The sequence below is a fragment of the Dreissena polymorpha genome, chromosome 4 (genome assembly GCF_020536995.1).
Source record: "Dreissena polymorpha isolate Duluth1 chromosome 4, UMN_Dpol_1.0, whole genome shotgun sequence".
Lineage (NCBI taxonomy): Eukaryota > Metazoa > Mollusca > Bivalvia > Myida > Dreissenidae > Dreissena > Dreissena polymorpha.
The window spans coordinates 107,831,155-107,852,165 of record NC_068358.1 but is presented as its reverse complement, the minus strand read 5'-3'; the positions used below and the strand labels follow the sequence as shown (position 1 = coordinate 107,852,165).

General features: G+C 34.8%; 1 non-coding gene across 1 annotated transcript; it reads left to right on the top strand.

Annotated features, from left to right (window-relative positions):
* The first annotated feature begins 20,377 nt into the window (after nucleotides 1-20,377).
* Nucleotides 20,378-20,459, top strand: Trnas-aga (transfer RNA serine (anticodon AGA)). Its single transcript has one exon. It is a non-coding gene; the product is annotated as a tRNA-Ser (tRNA).
* The last annotated feature ends 552 nt before the right edge of the window (nucleotides 20,460-21,011 follow it).

Genomic DNA, 21,011 nt, shown 5'->3' with positions numbered 1-21,011 from the left:
CTAGGTGTCGTCACAATTTACGGAACAGAACAGAACACAACTTTCATTACCTCTCAGACATACAGGTATGCAGTAAGAGGAACAATATATATTTAGGTATACAATATTTACATAGACATGTGCTTCACGATTAACGTGGTACACTCATATGCGAGTAACACCAACATCAGCAAAGAGACAAAAACTAATAAGCGAAAATAAAAGCAGACAAAGACAAAAAAGTTATATTTTCTGAAACAATTTGAAACTAAGAGACTTATGCCCTTCAATTTAATGTATATAGGGTCATGAACAATATTTAAATTTATATGTGCTTCACAATTAATATGGTACACTCATATGCAAGTAACAGCACCAACAGCAAAGTGACAAAAAATAATATCAAAAAATAAAAGCAGACACAGACAAAAAAGTTATATTTTCTGAAGCATTATGAATCTAAGAAACTCATGTCTTTCAATTTTATGTATATAGGGTCATGAACAATATTTAAATATATATATATGCTTCACAATAAACGTGGTACACTCATATGCAAGTAACAATATCAACAGCAAATAGACAACAAATTAATCAGATAACACAAGCAGACAAAGACAAAAATTGTTATATTTTCTGGAACAATTTAAATCTTAGAGACTCATTTTTTCCAATTTTATGTATCTAAGGTCATAAACATTACTAGGTAAAATCGAGTTATTTGATAGTTCTCAGAAGGGTATTAGCAAATTTACTAAATGTATGTAGAGATTCCACGTTTTCTATAATCATTTAATGATTATATACTGAAGTTTATTAGCACTGCAAACATGTCTTGAAAACATGGTTATATCGTTTCTATCGGTAGTAAAGTGAGTGCATTTTAAAATGTAATGTTTTTCATTGCCAATGGAACCTTCGTTATATAAAGAGCACACTCTATTTATTTCGGGTGTGCCGTTCCATCTGCCAGTTTCGATTGGGAAATGATGATTAGCAGTGCGGAGCTTCAATATGGGTAGATATAGAGAATACTAGGTTAGCGTTGAATACAGAGAAGTTTATGTTGCGAGGCTTAGAACGCCGGAAGCGCGAGCCTTGGCGAGCGCTTTCGGTGTTCGAGCCGAGCAAAATAAACTTCTCTGTATTCAACGCTAATCCTAGTATTATATTTATCCCATTTGATTTTTTCAACGTTACATTTAACATAAATAGATCTAATAACCTGAACAATAATTTTAATTTAGTCATCAAAGCGCTTAAAATCTAACAAATGTAACCGTGCGTAGTGATATACATGTATGTGTTCTGGTACGCAAAATAGTCACACACAAACTGTCAAACAAGTAAAAATATCACCATATGCCTACATTCAATTTTACGCAGTATGCAAATTTTAACACATTACGACCGCGAAAAGAAGATTTTACTTTACTATAATGCATTTTATTTTCGAAAGAAAATGATCAAAATCCAATATGGCGGCGATTGCTCCTGACAAAATGCTGTCGATGTCAACATACATGTACACCATCGACGACCTAGTTCTGGCAACCATAACTTTAAATGTCGCTTTTTATGATCTTTGACTGGCGCGACTTTGTACAGGTCTGTCAATACTAAATAAACTGTACGCTGAAGTTTCTTTAGCTATCGAAGACCTAGACAATTTTGACGAGTAAACAGACAATTGCAGCGACTGACACTTTATTTGACAAAATATACAGGGCAATACGTTTTCCGACTTCGGACGACGAATTTAAGGACGAGCATAACGTGTTTTTTTATATAATGTTATGGGTATGCCGTGTGTGATCCGATGCATCAATGGCGCCCATGTTAAAATCATTTCCCCGAGAACAGGGAACGACAAAAGTACAAACAAAAATCAAAACACGTAAGAACTAGTATCTTACCTTTAATTATCCTTTAAAATCCATCTAATAATCCATTTAACTCAATAATTGACGATTTTGCATCTAGGGTCTTTAATAATTATTTTAGCATAGTTAAATAAAGACCCTTATGCCATTCTATCACTTTATTCAAATGAGTTTATGAACGCGATAAACTTTCTTCTTCGTCACACGCTAAGTCATGTACTCTACATTACTGCTGCTCAAATGAACCGGAGCAGTTTATCTAATAATAGCCGTTGGTAAACTCGGTTGCATTTGCAGATTTCTGCATACAAACATAATTATGTTTAAACTTGCACAATGTTTTATTTATCTATGGTACATGTACATACCCTTATTGTACGAGAAAATAATTTAATATATAAATACACAAAGAATGGACAACATTCAAGTACACAACAGATAAATGAGTAGAAAATACTCGTGTACAAAATGGGACGTTCCCAATTCCAGTGTGGTGCTATTTTTACCATCTTATACTTTACACAGCTCTATGCCTAACGTGAATTGAATAGGAAAGCAAACATAGCAGATTATTCATGAACTGTGCGATATGTGTATGGCTTGTTGTTACATTCTTAATATTTAAGTTAAATGTCAAAAGTATATGCTTTGGTTATAAACAATGCACATTACACGAAATAAGGAAAATGTGATCAATTTACAATTCAGATATGTCGACATACAGTACATGTAGAAAACATGTGAAATAAGTCGCGTTTATAATAAATCGTCCAAAAAAATGGGGAAAATGAAGCAACAAGTATGTCATTTTATGACGCCATCAATCAGCTGATTCATTATACGGATGGCGAAAAATTATGTCATGTGACTAGATTTAAAGGTTGAAGGTCGTATAATTTTGAAGCTTAAGTTTTGTCGACTTTGTTTCTTATGAAGAATCATTCAGTGGTAAAGTAAATATAAATAAAAAAATAACAAAACAAAAATCGTGTAATTTTATATTTTATTTCAACATTTCTTTTGGTGAATATGTCACATATATATTTTTCTGCAAAATACGCAGATTTTCTTCTAATGTGTGACCTTATAATTCGATCAATGAACCAAACAAAATCGACCTAATTTTAGCGCATATCGCATGACTTCATTTAAAAAGTAGTCCGTGCACGCGACAGGTATATTCCACAGTGTTGAATACAAGCAAGTATATTCCACAACGTGTTATACCGTCAATGTCGCGGTGAAAATGGGATAAACTTAGATTTTGGAAGCAGCTTAAGGTAATTCTCAAATTCAAGATTGCTTTTAATGGAATTATAAAATCTACCTTTATTTGATTGGTTCATGTGTACACTGCCACTGCTGAATGCATTGATCAGTTAGTGTACGTTTAACTTGTAATGATAGTGATTTCATTCTTGACGAGTTTTGTTCGTGCCACACGATCGATTTTCCTGTCATATCTAATATTTGTTTAATTTTAGATATCCATTTAAAGTTATGAATAATGTTATTTGTAAGGTTAATATACATTTTTTTAATAGAATATTTGTTGTTATTACCTGATAGAATTCTAGCCCAAAAGCCTATCATTTTACTGTAAAAAGTGAAAGATAGCGGGTATCTCCCTAGTTCGCCGTATAGCTTATATGACGGAGTACTTTTACGAGACATTGTAAATTTTCTTAGGAATTCCCTATGTACGCGCTCAATAATACCAATGTTTTCATAGCCCCATATTATGCACCCGTAAGTAAGTATTGGTACAATTGTGTGATCGAAAGGATTAAGCGTTAAATCCAGCGGCAGATCGGAATTATTTGCACGGATATAAAGTAAATTCATTGCTTTTTTAGCTTGTTCAACGTTGTTTTGACGTGCGCTTAGAAACGAGCCGTTCACTGAAAATGTGACACCAAGGTATTTGTATTGTTTAACAATTTCAATTTCACCTCTGCCGATGTAAAATTTATATTGCGCGATGTTTTTAGCACCAAATATGATTATTTTTGTTTTGTTAGAGTTTGGATTGAGTTTCTATTGTATGCAGTATTCATTAAATGCATTCAAACATATTTGATTTTTTTTTCATCGTCAGACAAAATTATAGTGTCGTCGGCGTATAAAAGAACAAGTAGCTTCAGCCAGCCATAAGCACTAGATGGATCAGGTATATTAACACCTTTACCTTCGCGTATAAGTATATGACTCTCAATGTCATTTAACAATATATTGAAAACAGGATCGGTGACAGATTTTCACCTTGCCGAACGCCGTTTTCGCATGGGAAGAAAAGAGACGAGTTATGATGGACGGAAACACATGATTTTATATTTTGGTACATGTTATAGATAACATTAAATATTTTTCCTGTCACAGAGCTAGATAGCAGCTTAAACCAGAGACCATTTCTCCAGACTTTGTCGAAAGCTTAGGAGAAATCTATAAAGACACAGTACAACTTTTTATTGCTGCGTAGGGTTTCAATACGAGATTGAAGAACAAATATGTGGTCCACACAAAAATGATTTTTTTCTAAAACCTGCTTGATTTTCGTTAAGAATTCCATTTGATTCTAAAAATGTGTTAAGCCTTTCATTTAGAATTGATGTGAAGAGTTTTCCAAAACAGCTTAGTAATGTTATAGGCCTATAGATATTAGGGTCGTCGCTGTCACCTTTATTTTTGTAAATAGCGTAAATAGCACAAATACGTTTCGTTTCACCGATTTTTAAATGTTCCGACTTTGCAAATGTTGTTAACGAAACGTTTAACCGTCGTCGCGTGTTTAAATCAATTACAATCGTGAATCGATTTACAATTAAATCCGGTGCATCCGATGTATTACTTCAAACGCGGCAGATCAACCTCATCAATACCCAAACAAAATATATGTACATTTATACAATATATAATTTGAAAACACCACAATACACGGAGATAGTACTTTTTATCGCAACGATTCTGTCCATATATATAGCTCTGTAAATCTTCACGCAGAAACCGTAGGAACAAAACATAAAGCACATCACGCTTGATGAACGACATGTCAAATGATTCTGGAACGAGGGTAAATAATGACGATTGTTAATAATCAAGTTACAGTGTATACAAATGTACATACAAATGTAACGGCCACCGGAAAAACTTTGCGAAACCGAAATTTCGCAAACTTAAGTACCCTTTTTCTTAAAGATTTGCTACTTTGAGACATAGTATGCGATAAAAGTCTTATCGTTGATTAATAATTGGTTATTTTCACTCAAAAAACGCGTTTTCTTCACTATGAAATTTATAAGCAAAGTTGTGGTTCCCATGGGATTTTTGCATTTTCCCATGGGATTTCGATTTTCCCATGGGATTTTTTCACCCATGGGATTTTTTTTCTCCCATAATTTGCAAATGGGAGAAAAATCCCATGGGATTTTGAACATTTTAAAAAACGTGTTTTATTTGCGTTTGCAAGTATTTTAACGTTATTTAAGGACTGTATATTGGTTTTATGCCAATTATATATATAAATATATAGTAATAAAAAAATCCTATTTTAAAATGGGAGAAATTTCTTATTTTGAGAGATTTATTCATGAAACTTTCAAAAACGTCATATTTTATGAAATGATGAACAACTACGATATTTTAATGCGTTTAGTCGTGTTTAAAAAAAAAAAAAACCATGGGATTTTTTAACGCCCATGGGATTTTTAAATCCCATGGGATTTTTTCTTCCTTGGGATTTTTTTTCCAATGGGATTTTTCAGTTTCGTAAGCCGAATTAGTTTCCTTAATGCGAAAAAAAAACAATAAAGGAAAAAATAATTATAATTATGAATAATAAATTGAATAATATAAATAACATGAATATTTTTAAAATAAGTTAAAATTAAAGGTTTATGCTAGTAGAACTTATCATTTCTTGTTCGAGCAGATGGTTGAGTCCAATTGGTGAGTATGCCAGCTTAGAACCAGTATAAATGCATCGCAGACAGACAACGCTGTCATACTGTACACACCACTGAGTAACAATCTTTATTGCATTTCATTTGCAACAGAAAATGAACTCCGTAGTATAATTGATCTTATATATGCCCTCTGCTTTTGAAAGCGTGCAACACATTAACATTCGAGCAGATGGTTGAGTCCAATTGGTGAGTATGCCAGCTTAGAACCAGTATAAATGCATCGCAGACAGACAACGCTGTCATACTGTACACACCACTGAGTAACAGTCTTTATTGCATTTCATTTTGCAACAGAAAATGAACTCCGTAGTATAATTGATCTTATATATGCCCTCTGCTTTTGAAAGCGTGCAACACATTAACATAAAACAATAAGTCCATGCCAAAAACTATGTGCAAATTCCATTCAAAGCTATATACACATTATAAAGGTCAGATGACCCGCGTCATGCGAAAATGGGTGTTATGTCATATGCGGCCAAAGTTGGTCCATCCTAGCTTGTCCAACCGCGCAGTCTGGTCAGGTTCTACGCTGACTGATATATAAAGTCAAGCCATGATTCGTGATCTCATATCCAAACTCGGTAGCTCCTGTGCGAAACTTTCACCGGAAACGACGGCACCGAGACGGGCGCTCGAACTTTGCGGATGCGCGTTATATGTTATATATAATAGCGCGATGTGTTTTTTCTTGCCTCAAATTAGTAAGCCCAATCAGCGTTTTATTGTGTTCTTTGCTTCTACTATTAACAAGAACTTCAACCGACACGAACATGAATTTTATTTTAATATGTTTATTTAATGCTCGGAAAACTAATTGTATATTTAGACTACTACTTATAAAACAAAGTCGGGTTTTCAACATCTGTTTTCGGCATATAAATTGTTATTCAAAACCAGATTTTACGCACTTTACTGTACAAAAAACCGTTAGGGCCACCGTGGTTACTCATTAAAATCCAGAGGGCGAGAATGCGAGAACGCGAAAGTACGATGACGACAGTGCGACAATACGATGGCGACAATGCGTTCGTACGATTGCGAAAACGCGCTAGTACGATGACGACAATGCGACAGTGCGACAATACAATGGCGGCAGTGCGATAGTACGGGGGCGACAATGCGATAGTCATATCGTACTGTCGCCGTGGTATCATCGCAATGTCGCCATCGTTCTATCGCATTGTCGCCATCGTATTGTCGCACTGTCGCCATTGCATTTTCGAATTGCCGCCATCATACTATCGCGTTATCGCATTGGCACCATCGTACTATCGCACTGTCGGCTATCGCCATCGTATTGTCGCACTGTCGTCATCGTATTTTCGCACTGTCGTCATCGTAGTATTGTCGCCATCGTACTATCTCACTGTCGCCATCGTATTGGCGCACTGTCGTCATCGCACTGTCTGATTGTCGTCATCGTATTATCGCGTTCTCGCATTGTCGCCATCGTACTATCGCATTGTCGCCATCGTATTGTCGCCCTGTCATCATCGTATTGTCACATTGTCGCCATCGTACTATCGCGTTCTCGCGTTCTCGCCCTCTGGATTTTAATGTGTAACCACGATGGCACTAACGGTATTCCGTAATACTGCTAAAGCACAGTATGATTAGGTCACTCCCAATGCTCAAATCTCTATGTCTATTTTAGTAACAACACATGTCTATGGAATGATATTTAGGTAAAAATTACATCATTCGTGGTGAATATTTACATTATGACTGATGCTTATTCTAATTTGCTTTATGACAATTCCAACATGCTTGTTGTCTATTCGGTTATACTTGATGTTTGTTTCAACATGCTTGGTGACTATCCAATGTTTGTGTGTTCATTATTCCTGAAACCAGTCATAATCAGTTTTGCCACTAAGCGTCATTAACAACGGCAGTTAGCAACAGGCAGTACGCAGAATGCAAGTTACTAAATTATGACAACAGGTGGCGCGCGTTTATTTTCCGTATGTTGAATAAATTACTTTTCGGAAAAAAAAGCGAAAACATCCAAATCATTTTGACTAGTAAACTGAATAAGCTGAATTAGTTCCCTTTGTTATATAATCTCCATTAAACTAAATACGTTCATTATTGCCATGAAGACCAGTAGGTTTACACAATGAATTGACTGCCGTGAATGTTTTTGATATTTGTAAGATGCAATTGGCACTCAAGATATTATACATGTATTTTATTCAGGACATAACGGGGCTGATGTGTTGGAATTGTGGCCCTTCCCTAGTCCAAATAATTACAGTAGACGTAATCTACCGATGTGCATTGCATATCGACCTCATATTTATAAAGTAGCCCAAACCCCCATTGCCACAGACCTGTGCGTGAAACTTTCAGATTTCTCTAGTCTGTTTACCATGCTATAATTACAATTTCTATAAACACATATTTATCATTTTATGACTATATAATGTCTGTGGTATAAAGAGAAACCTGAAAGTTACAAGTACTCGTGTCTAGTACTGTACAACTATTGTACTCCTCGTTGAGAAAACAACTACTTCATCTACATGTCTTAAAATATCATAAAACATAATTTTCAATCAAGTTGGAAAAATCAATAAATAAATGTCATATAAACAGGTTTGTCATGAACGTTGACGTCGCTCTTGGTTACCAGAAAAATTCCCACGCACGGATTTCAACCGTCATTGTTTACAATCAATTAAGTGCATAAGTACTTGAATTTGTATAGTGTTTTTAAAGGTGTATGTCCAGCCACAGGTGGTTAGCGTGTGGCTATAATACTAATTAGTAAAAACATATTTTGGAATGATAAGTTATCATATTATAACGAAAAATCAACTTTTCTTAAAAAAAATAAGTTAAATATATATTCAACAAGGTATCCAACTCGAAATCATCCGAAAACGGGATGCATCGTTTTAAACAGCCATTACTTCATCAATTTTGCAGCGCTTTTCACGATCTTGGTCTTATTCAACGCAGAAATAAATTTCCTTTCTGGAAATGTATATGTCTTGCAATATTTTTACAAATACTGGGTCAACTTTTAAGAAATAACACGATACACAACTCGCGTGACCCAGCTGTGATCGATCAGACAGTATTCATGACTGAAATCTTCACGGGGAAAAGGGCATTTTCCCTGCAAAGTTCACGAACCTCGATACCTTAATTCAATAAAACGTATGAACAAACATTCTTACCGTGCTTGCCGTTGCATTATGCATCAAAACTAACTGTCCAGCGCATTTTGAAACCTTTGTTTACATACATTTCAACCAACTGACATTTTAAACACAAGAGTGATTTCATTGCTCCAATGCGGAGTTGTGTCTTTACAACTGGAGATTTCATTCATAAATACGGTCTGATCGATCACAACTGGGTCAAGCGAATTATGTATAGCTTTATTTCTTAAAATTTGACCCAGCATGTGTAGAAATATAACAAGATATATACATTTCCTTAAAGGAAATTCATTTCTGCGTTGAATAAGACCGGGTCACGAAAATCGCTGCAAAATTAATTTAGTTATGGCTGCTCAAAACGATGCACCCCGTTTTCAGATGATTTCGAGTTGGATACCTTGTTATATATAAAACGATAGTGAATTTTTTTTATAGAAAATTTGATTTTTCGTTTTAATATGATTATTTATCATTCAAAAAGATGTTTTCACTAATTATTATCATAGCCACACGCTAACCACCTGTGTGTCCAGCACGTGTGCCGGGAGAACAGGGATTAATGTATTTTTTTGTTAAGCTCTATAATATTTATATCCAATCTGTATGAAAACATGTCGGTGAACATTATTCCGGTGTTAATTTTTGAAAATATTGAGGCATTCGTTAATTATGGATCTAAAACGGAACATTAATCCGCAAAAAAAACACCGGGCATATTGCATATTAGATCGGACACATGAACTTATTTCGAAAGAAAGCAATAAGAGTTTCAATTCTACATGAGTAAGTCTCGCTGTGCACGATTACGCTCTTACTGCTCGTATATATTTGACTCTTGGCAAATACCTTGTGTTTTATTTTGCTTAATCTAAATTGTGTCATGCATCTATATGTACTTAAAGCAGCATAACCAACAGCTCTTTCATGTGTGAAAGAGATTGACACGAAATACCTACCCATCTATAATAAAGTTTATATGTGCACTTCAATATTATAGTTTTATAGCATTTTATGTGGTGCAATATAAAAGTACTCTAGTAAATTTGAAATTATGTAATCGATTTCCTCTCAACATACATGCATAGTTCCAGATAACTTTTTCAGCAAAATCTTGGTATACACTCTATAAAAAATCCAGCCTTAAAGTCTATTATTAATTCTTTTTTTCAGGTAAGTATAATTTTTGGCACATCCGCATTTAGGCTTATAGTCTAAGAAGAGCTCATGACAATTGCCGGGTTACAGCAGACTTTTTGCGATAAAAGGACCAGATAATGGAAAACGTTCGGCTTTTCGACTGTTGTAAAGATGGTCTGTTATTCATAATAACGTTAAAGTGCTGTTGATTTCATAATTGTAATGAGGGCCTAGACGAGTGGAAACTCATTGATAAAGTGTTTACATTATATGCATTGATATTGAGTTTTACGCATGATCACACATTTTGAATTCTTATTTATTTTTCCAATGTGTAACCGTACGCACAGAATTTAAGTCTACTTTTTTACTAAATTTAATTCAATTTTTTACGACTTTAAGCGTCTTATCTGGAGCTCTGCATACATGCATTAGTAGCATATATTGAAATATATCCATAGACTTTCTTTGGTTATTGAAGGTAAATTACTGTACAAAAATTATGGTTAGTCATTAACCAAAATAAAGTTAAGTCTACAAACACGCGGTTAATTTCGGTTCAGTAGCAAATATCTTACAAAGGTGCGCAACTTCTCCTATACCATAAAATTTCCGTTATACGCCGTAAATTTCCGTAGTCCTCCGTAGAATTTCGGAATGACTGTCAATTGACATCATTGTATCATGCATGATAGTATGTTGCTTTGTGCTTGGGTGAAACTCACATCTTGCCATCGCGTTAATTTATTAAACGCATTAATATTTGATTTCATTATGCACTGCGCCTATTGCACAAGTCTCTCTGCACAAACCAACATACACATATGCAGCATGCAATTAACGAACAAGAATGTTGCATCTGTACACATGCATGATACCATTAAGCAGAATGTAAATAGACATTGGACATCAGGCAAGATGTAAGTGTCATCAAGCATGAAAAGGTGTCTACATACTAATTCAAAGTACCATCAAGAATCATGACACAGTCACAAAGAAGGATGTAATATTTTACCTAAATACCCTTCCATACTGTGTGTTTGCTTAATTTCACTGAAGAACGTATACTGGTAAATTTTACAAAAAAAGTGATAAATAAGACTGAGTAGCAATTTTTTCGGCGTTGCTGTTTAACGTCAAATTTGGCCTTTCAACGAACTTCTTAAAAGCCCATTGAATTTTAATAAAGAAGTTTCTCGCTTGTAGGTCCGAATGAATTAAATCAAATTTTGCAATTGGCAATTTGATAGAAATCCCCATTAAACATTGCACATAGCTTTCTGAACTAAACAGGCCACATTGAACGCATTCACGATATCCAACAGCTCTCTTTGCAAAGACCTATCTAGTGTTTCTTGGCCGTGTAAGATCTTGAATTAGAAAATCGTCACCTAAACATCTACTAATAGAAGAGCATATTTTGGGGAAACAGATTCAATATGAGTATAAAACGTCCACGATCAATAATGTGTAGTTCGTTAAAGATATCACGGCAGTAGAAACATAGCACTTAAAAGAGACCACAATCTGGTACATTTGGTCAATTGTTGCGTCCGTGGCGGACAATACATTTTTAAAAAGAAAGCGTACAAAAAAGCAAACACAAAGTTCTTCGTAAGCTTGTTTTAATCTTAAAAAACACATAATCGACAGTCATTCCAGTCAAATACAATACTAACAATCAGCACTCTAGAGATCAAAATTGCGGATATTAATATTTAATTCAGGGATATCAAGTGTATCAAGTTCGAATTCCGGAAAAAATAGCCGGTAGTCTGGGGCATTAGGTCCCTTACAGGGATAAAAGGTAAATCCCCGCCCGAGCCGTAGCTAATTGAATTATTGTAGTCTTTCTAGTTGCAATTTCTGGTGAGTACAATGCGGAATATTACGGATATTTGCAACATGTCGAAGATTTTCGGAAAGTAGCGAAGAGGTTTTCGTCAGTTAATATTCATGTCCGTGCCGGCCGCTAACTTATCAGAATCATTAAAAAAGAACCAGGAAAAATCGGTACCGATCGCAAATTTCCGGAATTCCGATAAAGCTTCAACATTATTTGTTCTCAGTGATCGCGTACTCGAACGAATCTGTCCCTACGCCTCCAACTCCCTTAAAATCTCATCGGACGTACATTGATCTCAAAATCTATCCTTGACGACTCAAATCATATTTCCTGAATAGTTTGGCCTATTGACGTCCCTGTAATTATAACAATGGTCTTTTGGATAAACAACGCTATGTTGTTGCAATATAATAACAGTTTAAAATAGTTACCGGTTTTCATTTAATAAAATGATTAAGTCATATTCGAGATTTCAGCGATTGCCAATATTTTGCTTTTGTTTCTCATAAGCATATGGTGCTTGGTATCTGCTATTGACTCCTATGTAGATTGCAAATATTACATAACCCTTACAGCGGCCGAGCGCAGATATCTGCACTTGGCCGCTAAAAAGAAAAATCTTTGCGCATTAATTTAATTCAAATCTCATTATCATAATCAAAATCATCATCATCGTCGTCGTCGTCACTACTACCACCACCACCACCATCATCATCATCATCTTCTTCTTCTTCTTCCTCCTCCGCCTCATCATCATCATTAACAACAACAGCAACACCAACTTAACATCATCATCAAACAACAATAAACATCGGTAGCATACAATGTACTTCATCAACCATACATAATTATATGCGTTAAAACACCATAATAGAACAGCATGAATGAAGCTGTCTATTACTCTTTTATATTTCCTATACCAATAATTTTTTTTCGTTAATTGCAGGACTAGTTGAAATCTTCTATAAAAGCCCTCCCCCCCTACCAAACAAAAAAAAAATAAAAAATAATAATAATAACCCAGCAAACAACAATAAACATAGGTTAGTTAGTATACACTGTGCTTTAGCAACCATGCATAATGAATGTTTATGACTTCGGACCGTTGTGATCAAGTTTAAAAAAGCAAGATTGTATGTATGCGGCACACAACAAAAAGATAATTATAGTTTTATACCTTAAACGTAGTTCATCAAAATAAAGATAAGTTATTATCTATGTAATACTTAAATTAGGTTTATAACGTATGCATATTTGTCTAAAACTTGTGAAATGTGATTCGTAAGCCGACGACAACATTATCATTCGGACCCTTCTCCCCACCTAACAATCGAGATTAAACACCTGTGGAGATCCCGATCTTATCAATGAATAAACCGGTTCAATGATGTCAAGTCAAATAAAGCATACTATTACTTTCCAAATAAATATCTATCAAAACATCTAAATTGATATACCTACTTAACTAAAACTAAACTTAAACGATTAGCAACAAAAATATATAAAGAAGAAGCAGGCAAAGTAGACAAATTAATTGTTACATATGTTTTCTCAGTCTCCCACTGTTGAACAATATAAATAGTATTTATCGCCACCCCAAAAGGGATCTTTATCACACGTTTGGCTCAACTAATATATAATTGTGACAGGACAAACTGTCAACAAATACCTTGTTAATTTTTTATACATAAGTCCATTCAAAAGTTAACTTCCAAGGAAACTGCGGCATGTTAAAACTGTTGATTATAACAAAATGTTGTTTAGTACAAATCAGTACAATAGCCTCTGTAATGTGGCCTATACTAATCCAGTTAAATAAAACTTTAATCGCAGAAAAGTTTAGATTCTTTACACCTTTAAGAAAATATATATAACAGTTCTTTCCTGTTTTAACAAAATGATACATTTAAAAATAAATTATGAAGCATCGCTAGCAATAGTAGAAAGAGAAGTAGAAGGAGAATTATTATAATAAGTAGCAGTAGCAGCAGTAGCAGCAGTAGCAGCAGCAGCAGCAGTAGCAGTAGCAGAATCAGTAGCAGTAGCAGTAGCAGTAGCACTAGCAGTAGCAGAAGCAGTTGAAGTAGCAGTAGAAGTAGAAGTAGCAGTAGCCGTATCAGTAGCAGTAGCAGTAACAGTAGCAGTAGCAACAGCAGCAGAAGCAGCAGCAGCAGCAGCAGCAGTAGCAGTAGCACTATCAGTAGCAGTAGCAGCAGCAGCAGCAGCGGCAGTGGCAGTTGCAGTAGCAGTAGCAGTAGCAGTGGCAGTAGCAGTGGCAGTAGCAGTAGCACTATCAGTAGCAGTAGCAGTAGCAGCAGCAGCAGCACTGGCAGTGGCAGCGGCAGTGGCAGCGGCAGCGGCAGTGGCAGCGGCAGTGGCAGTGGCAGCGGCAGCGGCAGTGGCAGTGGCAGCGGCAGTGGCAGCGGCAGTGGCAGCGGCAGTGGCAGTGACAGCGGCAGCGGCAGCAGTAGCAGTAAGAGTAGCCGAAGCAGTAGCGGCTTTTTGCTTTTTTTGTTTTAGAAGTGTTTGTCGTATAAGAAGAACGCAAGGAAGACAAATTAATTGTACCATGTGTTATCTTAGTCTCCGTTGTAGTAGTATTTGTTGTATCTACACAGCCATTTTTCAGTCACCCGAGAGACATGTTTATATAAGAGATTTAATTGTGGACCAATACATCGTGTATTAATATCATTGTACCCACTGGGACACCACATGGGGCGAGGATTAACAGATAAACTAGGCCTTCAATTAATTATGCGCCAAGAGGCAAACAATACTATAACTAACTGATAATTTTAGGATTGGGATGTGTTTGTATCTTATTTGAAATTAGCTTGCTTAATTCAAAAACTAATTATAGCCTCATTATTATCACAAGAACATCATCACATATTCATTGTTCAATATATAATCATATCACCATCACAATATGCCAGAGCGTTAGTATTTATTGTGCATACTAATCCTACAGCAACATTTACAAAACTTATTACAAACCAACCACTCAAGCTTTAATTAAGATTGATTTCAATTTATATTATGACATACATTAAAGATCACTGTCAATTAATTAAAAAATAGCTTGATGCTTCGTACTCAGCGATTTAAATAAAAGAAACGTTGCGTACACATTAATTGGGGTTAATAAAAAAAGTCTGCAATTAAAATAATCTAATTTAAATAATACTAGATTTAGTTTCAAATTGTCGCTCAAAAAATGTATCAGTTATATCAGTTACTAGGGAATCGATTTGTTTAATCTCCGCAATCCAATAATAATTATGGTGTTTGTATGACAAATTAATAGCTATTCGTCATTGAATGTATGATACTCATACAAATATTGAAACAATAACCACAACAACAACAACATGTGTGATTATGTATATATCTTCTTCAGATACTCTGTGTCATACTATCAAAATTATCCTCATAAGATTCATAATAATAAAATATACACTATTGCAATCTTAGTAAAAACCAACTTAGCCGTTATGCGAATGATTTTATGTTCAGTATGCGTGTACATTTCAATATTATATAACAACAAGTGTTCACAAATACCTATGTTTAATAAATATTAAAAACATGAGAACCAATGAAGGTATTGCATTTTAATAGACTAGTTTTACCGTGTGTGTACATTCATATAAAATCTTTTGAAAATCACACTTGAGATAATGTCTTTAGGTTTTGCTATTTCTAATCGATTTAAACACCATAAAACCACCGTATTTTCTCTTACATTCTAAATTTTCTTACATTTCCTTTTAAAGCCAAAATATTTATGTTTTCATGATACTAAATTTTCGGACATACGGATTTTCGTACAGTCAGTTAAACAGCGCTATTTTATCAGATTTTGGCCCTGTTTTTGCTAATCGGATGACCCTTCGATCATGCATTTTTACAACCGGATTAAAGTAATAAAACAGAATCATGCCTAAGGGCAATCGACCATTACATTTGCGTACTTGGGTAAATTACCTTGTAAACCTCTAATAAGCAATGGTTCCTTCCAACAGCGTTTGAAATGATATCGTATTAAGAAAGCCAAACGTTTATTGTTTTTACTTTTTATATTTTATTTCAGTTGATTGCAAAGCTGTTAAGTTGTATTTTTAAAGTAAAGAACGAAGGGAACAACACAATAAAATTATGTACATTGATGTATTATTTCTACTTCAATTAAATAATTGACAAACAAGCATAACACACTTTTCTCTAAATATGTTTTGTATTTAAATTTTCCAACACGAAAAACAATATCTTTAAGTGACCGGAAACTTATAATTATTACGGCATATAGTAAAAGCAGAGTTGTCTGAACCATAAGTAAAATAAAAAATAAAAAATGACACAGCTTATTTTTCCCTCAAGTGTTAATGATAATATGGATAAACAATTAAAATACATAAAGTCAATTGTGTTGATTACTCGTTATTGAAATATTGCAATGCCAATTATAAGACATCTGATTAAAAACAAAATGTATGGTGGAATACCTAATCTGGAAATACAAACTAATGATACTATTAATGCAACAACAACAATCACATCTTTTCAAGCTCAATCAGAAAACTGCTACAGCTTTGTATTAACAAACATAAATATGTTTGTGCTTATAGATTTAGATAAACTTCAAATCTTTAAGCGTGCTATGAATTGAATATAATTTATATTTAAAAGTTTTGCTACTCTGTTGATAACTAGCAACAGCAATAAGGAAGATACACTTTTTATCATCTAATTTTATTTATATTTCATTGTTTATTTGTTTATGATCACAAGGATTGTTTGGATAACAGAGTGTGTCTAGATATACCGGTACCCTTATCAATATTTTTATGAATTGCAATAAAGCGTAGAAATTAAACAGGCCCTAATTCAGACACCATTTTTATAGGAATGCGATTATAGTTTCAATAGCAACTCGTAACGCTTTTTGGATTGAATGTGTAATGAATACTTTTAGCGACAAATTGACTTGGTCAAATACTGCATCTTAAAACGGATAAATAAAATTGAAACCATTTATTTTCAATATTATCAACATTATTATTTAGTTATTAATACATTAAGCAGCAAACTCTATTAATCAAAAAGATTTGATATAACATCCGAATTCACTGCAAAAACGAGCTGAGCGATAGGTTTTACGGTTGTTGAAATTGTTCATGATGATAACGATGATGACGATGACGACGATGATGACGATGACGACGACGAGGAGGAGAACAACGACGATAACAATGACGATGATGATGATGATGACACTGATGATGATGATCACGACGATGACGACCATAACGATGTTGTTGGTGATAGTGACGATAATGCTGCTGCTGTTGCTGATGACGATGCTGCTGCTGATGATGCGGTGGAGGCGGAGGAGCAGGACGAGGACGAGGGCGACGACGACGACGACGATGATGATGATGATGATGATGATGACGATGATGATGATGATGACGATGATGATGATGCTGATGATGATGGTGATGATGATGATGATGATGATGATGATGATGATGATGATGATGATGATGATGATGATGATGATGATGATGATGATGATGATGTTGATGATGATGATGATGATAACGATGAAAACGATGATGTTGATGAAAATAACGATAATGTAAGTAGTAAATTAACTTATTAATTGTTATTATAATACAAAAGCACATGCTAATGGATCTGTATCCGCAAGGCGGTCAAATGAAAACTCACTTGGTATAAATATGAAAAATTGAATCAAAATATCATAATGCGGAGTGTTAAAATGTGTTCAAATCTAGCGAAATTGTTGCAGTACTTTTCTACCGAAACCAATGCTTAGCCCAGTTATTTTAAAATTATTTAAAAATACCACGATACACGTCAATTGGCTAACAAATACACTTGTAAGTTTTACCTCACTCAAAAACAGTATTTATTGAAGACAGAGCGTCAACAATGTCCGAGTTTCATCAACGGAGCTTAAGTACCTAAAGTACCTTTCCGTTTGATTTATCGCAGGATCCTGGGTCCGCACCCACAGTCTTTTAAAGTGTCTGCATTAAAAAAGATAATAATTGTTGTTTGTAATAATCTTTGACAGCTCATAAAAACATGTAAATCCTCAATTCGTAGAGTTTCAGTATGATTTCATTTATATAAAAAATAAAGACGGTTAACATATTTTATACACACATATATTAGTAGCTATACGCCGTATAACATAGGACATAATGTATATTATAAATCAAAGCGCTGAAGGCACCGAAGTTGTTCGCTGTTGTCGTCCTTGATTAGCTTGTTCGCATTGCATATGCTTATCATTGTGCACAGGCTAATCTTATTTGACGTGCATTAAGCCCCGTTTTTCATGAAAGCAGCCAATATGTGCATATTTTAATGATAAACACTAGACTGGCCAATGGCGTTCACAAGCTGGTATATACATTCACTGCTAGAGCAGAATTATTTGTCGTCTGCTGCAGACAGGCAGTGGTAATCGTTCCTAGCAGAGTGAGTTGTGGTTCTTGCCGTACTTAAGTCTTCTAAGCACCTACTGATATGCATTTATTACCCATTCTCTTGAAACGCCGACTAATAAAGTGCGATAAACCGCCTTTAAGCGCTTGGCACATTAACAAATAAGAACATTCCACTCCTAACCGAGAACCGACGTCTTTAATCGCGAAACTATTACCAGAAATTGAATACCGCCAAACACAACAATGAGCTCACTTCGATTAAATATAAATACACTATATTCATTGTGTCCTAAGCAATCTAACATATAACCGAAAATACCAGCGAATACAGTATTATATATATCATCGGTCTTATATATCGCCTCAGACATGCGAGAGCGCCACGATGAGTGAAGAGTGTGTGTATCAGAGTTTGTTTACAGGTCCTACTGGCCTCTTCACGAGATTTGTGTAGCCCGACCTGAATGATGAATGAGTGTGTGTGTGTTTTTCGTTTTTATCGAGTGCACCGGGATTGTCTCCCATATGGCCATCGCCCCCAGAAAGACGTGTTAGTTGGTTACGGGGGATAGTGCAAGATACAGGAGACACCCCGTTCCAGGGGTGACCCTGGGTCTTTTAGTGCCCGGTGTATAGCACCTAGTACACTGTACCTCGGTTTAACGTCTCATGCGAAAGACGAGTTAGTAGGTTAGGTGCAGCGGGGGATCGAACCAGCGATCTCTGGATTGTGAAGCCAGTGTGTTACCACTAGACCACGGATCCGCTACAGAATGATGAATGAAATGGATGTAGTAACAATTATATGAACACGATATATCCGTACCAATATCCATGTGAGCACATACTAATAATAATTAATTTTTTAATCGCCATTAGCTTGAAAATAAACGTAAATAGATACAACAAAGACCAATTCGGAGACTTTAACATTTTAAATTACCTCCCCTGCAATATAAAATATATATGGAGACTCGCATTCTATGGAATATCAAAATCTCAATATATCTTTCTCCGATTTTTTTTTCTGGTAAAAATCATCTTAAATTTAGCTGTATATTCGTATGTAATTAATTAAACAAGAGTTATAAAAAGGCATCGCAAAAAATATCGCGTTTGACTTGAATAAGTTACCTTAAGCCTATCGGAATATCAAAAATACGTATATAATCAAAACGCGTTCCTTGCATAAGTGATAATAAAGCGCGTGCCCGTGCCACTCGTCCTCGAAATACTTACTAAATATAGTACAACGTATGTACAATCATTGCGACTAACTCACACCTCAGTAAATAAGTAACCAGGATAAATATACGTTTAGGTAATTAAGGTATAAAACATACATATAAAAATTTACATGTTCCCTGTCTGCCGAACCCGATCCATGGACTATAGCCACAAGAGGTTCCTATGTACCTATGTAGCCGGATTGCGCCCTCAGAGCGCCTAACACCGACACAGATCACGCTACTCTCCGGTCAAACACAATACTACATAGGACTGCTGCCTTTGTCACCATATTATCAGAATCATTAACGTGCATAATGGAAACTTTCAACTGTCCTTTCACTTCATACATAAGCCTAATTATGATCGTTTATCGGAGTAACGGTGATTTCGATATCAGAGCCTTAAGGTAGCGCACATCTAATGATTTCCCGCGATTTATTTTACGATCATTGCCGATCTTCAATGATCGCTTATTTCCGAGAGATGCATTTTATTTTTTTCAAACTTCGAATTTTGATATATGTTTAACTTATTCATTTAGAATACATTATTTTCACTATAAATATTGACTTTGATCCAATTATCATCTGAAAAATACGATTTCGCGATTTCTTCAAAGATCGAGCGAGCCTTTTTACCTGTTTACTTATATATATCTAATTTAAGGTTACACAGATGTGATGTTGTCGTGGCCGAGTGGGTAAGGCGATGGATTAGAAATCTTTTGGGATTTTCCCGCGCAGGTTCGATTCCTGCCGACATCGCATACTTTTTGCGACGCGTTTTATTTCTTTTCTAACGTAATTTGATTTAATATAGCACATAAGCTATGTTTATTGTTAAATATGTTGAAAATTGTATGCACATCCTTCAATTTTAAAATTAAAACAACGGTATGGCTAAATTGATTAATTTACTGCTGAAAATACGAATGATGCATGTTGCATTTTTATTTTTATTTCAAAAAGAAAACGGTAAATCTGTCTATTTTTTTGGTATTTTTGCTGTATATAGTGTTTCTATAAAAACTAAGTTTAAAATATAACTTAAATATAACTTAAATGATACTATTTTGAATTTTATGACACTTTGTTTTTAATCGAACCAATTTTTACCTGGCTGAAATCACTTACATTTCATGGCGCTATTCCATAGATTAACATTTGCCAAAAATAAATGTCTGTAAAATAATACTTTCATCTTGTGTAAACTTTAAACACCTTTACTGCATCTGTACACACCAACTGCATGCCCATATTTGGAAATTTGAATGAATTATGGAAGTTTTATATACCCCAGGGGTGAAAATAAACTGG